Below are 4,560 nucleotides of genomic sequence, written 5' to 3' on the forward strand. Positions count from 1 at the left end.
GAAAAGAAGGAGGGATATTTTCCACCATGAGTCAGCAGTGGCGTGTTTTCATGGAAGGAAGCCAGGCTTTTCCCAAAAATGGACTAATAAAATAAATATATAATTATCCTTCATTTCGCAAGAGGCAGAATTTATCACACTGGAGAAAGCATCGGAAACAACGCCTCTCTGTATGTGTAGAGTCGAATGCAAGGGAAGCCAGCAAGCATTTGCCCTCCCTTGATAAAACAAGTATAAAGTCATAGCCAATCAGTGTTGAGTAACTCTCTGTGGTTCTAAATCAATAGTTGTTTAGGAGCCTGAAAATAATACTTTTTTAACCTTAACATAAAATATTCTTCATTAGGAATGATATAAACATTAAAGTATCGTTAAGAAATTCTCAGCAATGTAAATCGGAGTACATTTTTCATCAGTACTAAACACAATTATCACGTTGACACTGAGCATACTCAAACTGGTCAGCATGGTGGAAATAACTATTTCCATTCCTATAACATCATCTGTAGAAACTCAAATTATCTTGTTGGACAAATCCAGGTAGTGACTCCCGGTTTAAGTAACATTTCTTCCGTTTGGTGCCTAATGAACATGACCCAGGACAAGCATCATGATCCCACTATTTATAAGGGCAATGCCTATGGACTCTATGTGCCATTAGCACAAACCTGCTATAGTTCCTGAGTATTATCATTATCATCAAATTGTAATTCGTCAATGGGATATAGGTCCAATAGATTAGGAACAGATTCACTCTCAGGATCAGAGGGTTCCCCCTCTCCATTCAGCAGGGGCATGGTGACAACACACAACTTCTACTAAAGCTGTTGGGCAGTCACAATCAGCATAACAACAATCAATCCTTAATACATTAATTGCTCCACTCATATAGTTATTTATTTACAAAAAAAATCTTTCAGTTTCCAAATCATAATTAAAACCCAATTAATAATCCAACCCAAATTTAGAATTACAATACTTAGTGATTCACGTTAGTTCTATCACTCAAAGTTAAATCCTTCGACTTAACACACACTGACAGAATGTACATTTACATACAATATATTCATCTTATAATTCTAGTATTAACTTTTCTTATCATGGTCATAATTACAGATCAGTATCTTAATGCATTCTTAGTCTAAATTACTATACTTCTTGCAGTGTGTAGACCTCTACAATCAACTTGATACCCCAAATAAACAATTTAGGGCAACCCTAAATCAATTATGGGCACAGTTGACCAACCCCCCCCCCCCCCCCCCCCCCCTTCAGGCACTTATTCTTTGTGGTCATCTTCAGATGGCTTCAGTTCAAAGTGGATGGCCCATGATAATGTCCCAATTTCACTGTCTCACTTGGGCCGCCACCACCTTTACCACCCATTATGTCTTGTCCATTTGCCAACCAGTACACCAGCAACATGAGAAACGTTTGCCAACCAGTATACCAGCAACATGAGAAACGTTTGGAACGGATCTCTTTCCATGCTCCCTCCACGTGGACTCATGTCGCACTCTTGAGAGAAAAGGCATGACAGAAAAGGCAGTTGATAGCTTCGACTCGATGCTGTGTACAGTTGCTGGTTCGGACTCAGGACTCAGGTCTCAGGTCTCAGGTCTCAGGTCTCAGGTAGAAGTGGTGAAGGACCATACTGAACACCATTGTCATGTCTTTGGCATCATTAAACTGAAGACTGTTTAGTTTATCAAATCAATTCTCTGTAATTATTATTACTTGATTAACTAATCAGGTAGATGTAATTAACTAGGAAGTCGGGGGCACCAAGGAAAATATTCAGATTACAAAGTTATCATTTTCCTAACTTTCAGATATTTTAATATCTGATCAATTAGTCTTCTAATTAATGAATTATTCTTTACCTCACGTTAGTCTCATTCCAAACATCGTAAATTGTTGGTTATCTGCACGAACCCAGTCTTCACTATGAGTCATCCATACATCAATTTTCTCAATCATTTATTTATTAACTAACTAAATAATCACAGAAATGCAAACGCAAACAAACAAGCAGATATGGTTACAGGAAATGATAGGGGAATGTGCCCTAGTGGGCTAAACCGACATAGCGGCTTGTTAGACAAAGGGACTGAGAAGGGCGCGAAAGATAAAAGACACTACAAAGTTGATAATTATAACAATTGAAATGCTAATCCTTTGCACATGAACGCTCACTCATTCAGGAATAATTGCAATAAATATATATATTTACGCTCAGTGTGTCGTCGGGATCTCTGTTGCAAAGTTTGTTTCTGTTGGAGAGTTTGTCCGCCCTCTCTCTCTCTACCGTGGTTAGAATGGATAGTTCAGAGTAACATTCAGCAATGTTTCTTATAGAATAGATGTTTTGGCGGTTGTCGGTTTTCGCATTCACGGGTACATAATTTCTAGCTGCAGACTAGTAATTAGTATCGAAGAGTAGCTCTTATTCTGTCGGGTCAATAGTCTCAGAGTTTAACCACGTGGTATGGTTAAAAGATTCAGCATTCTACTCAAACCTTAACTCCCTCTGTGATGAGGTACTGGTCTGAAACCTTAGCCCTCTCGTGGTTATCGAGGTAAGCTGGTCTGAAGTTGATTCTCCAGGTGGGGGTTGTATTCGGAAGAGCAGAAAAAGGCTGTCCCATGATGCCAGATCAATGTCTGTGCTCATTGGGCGGGCCAATGACTTAGTTAACTTTAAAGGGAATTGGGTTCCCTTTCATTAAACAGTTTAAAATCACATTACATAATTTCACAAATAGTTTCATCTTTACTCATTCATTTTATACAACAATTAGATGCAAGCCTCATAACTGAGACTCTTGTATAAACAGAGTTATGGTAATGTGGCTGTATTGTCTCTCATAAGTTTCACAAACATTAAAGGAAATGGACTGGTCGTAGCTGGATTCTTTCCCGACCGTGTACACCTTCTCCAAAACATATACATTGTTCAGTTCTCAAGTTCTATACTGGAGAAGAGGTTCCTTTGTTCTCCTGTGAAAACTCACTCTCTCTTATACTCTGGCCATGAGGAGAGAACTCCTCAAGGAGTTTATGACCTGCCTAGCAGAGCCTGTTGGTAGGGGGTGAGAGAGAGAGGGGAATGGTACTCACTATCCCCAAAGAGGGCAACGTCATGACAACATTTTAGCCATTACTTCAGCTGGTTAGAGGGGGTTTGAGGTCCACACTGTTCCTTGGTCAAATTGTCCCTCTTTCAAGCATCTAGATACCATATCTAGAAACTGTGAGATTTCCTTAGATATCGTGCACCAGCTGTTGTTTACATACAGTTGAAGTCGGAAGTTTACATACACTTAGGTTGGAGTCATTAAAACTCATTTTTCAACCACTCCACAAATATCTTGTTAACAAACTATAGTTTTGGCAAGTCGGTTAGGACATCTACTTTGTGCATGCCACAGGTAATTTTTCCAACAATTGTTACCAGACAGATTATTTAAGTTATAATTCACTGTATCACAATTCCAGTGGGTCAGAAGTTTACATACACTAAGTTGACTGTGCCTTTAAACAGCTTGGAAAATTCCAGAAAATGACTTCATGGCTTTAGAAGCTTCTGATAGGCTAATTGACATCATTTGAGTCAATTGGAGGTGTACCTGTGGATATATTTCAAGGCCTACCTTCAAACGCAATGCCTATTTGCTTGACACCATGGGAAAATCAAAAGAAATCAGCCAAGACCTCAGACAAAAAATGGTAGACTTGCACAAGTCTGGTTCATCCTTGGGAGCAATTTCCAAATGCCTGAAGGTACCACGTTCATCTGTACAAACAATAGTAAACAAGTATAAACACCATGGGACCACGCAGCCGTCATACCGCTCAGGAAGGAGACGTCTCCTAGAGATGAACCTACTTTGGTGCAAAAAGAGCAAATCAATCCCAGAACAACAGCAAAGGACCCTGTGAAGATGCAGGAGGAAACAGGTACAAAAGTATCTAAATCCACAGTAAAACAAGTCCTATATCGACACAACCTGAAAAGCTGCTCAGCAAGGACAGAGCCACTGCTCCAAAACCGCCATAAAAAAGGGGGAGGCTTGCATACCGAAGAACACCATCCCAACCGTGAATCACGGGGGTGGCAGCATTATGTTGTGGGGATGCTTTGCTGCAGGAGGGACTGGTGCACTTCACAAAATAGGTGGCATCATGAGGCAGGAAAATTATGTGGATATATTAAAGCAACATCTCAAGACATCAGTCAGAAAGTTAAAGCTTGGTTGCAAATGGGTCTTCCAAATGGACAATGACCCCAAGCATACTTCCAAAGTAGTGGTAACATGGCTTAAGGACAACAAAGTCAAGGTATTGGAGTGGCCATCACAAAGCCCTGACCTCAATCATATAGAACATTTGTGGGCAGAACTGAAAAAGTGTGTGCGAGCAAGGAGGCCAACAAACCTGACTCAGTTCCACCAGCTCTGTCAGGAGAAATGGGCCAAAATTCACCCAACAAGAAGCTTGTGGAAGGTTACCCAAAACTTTTGACCCAAGTTAAACAATTTAAAGGCAATGTTACCAAAT

This window comes from Salvelinus fontinalis, chromosome 38, assembly GCF_029448725.1.
Source record: "Salvelinus fontinalis isolate EN_2023a chromosome 38, ASM2944872v1, whole genome shotgun sequence".
NCBI lineage: Eukaryota > Metazoa > Chordata > Actinopteri > Salmoniformes > Salmonidae > Salvelinus > Salvelinus fontinalis.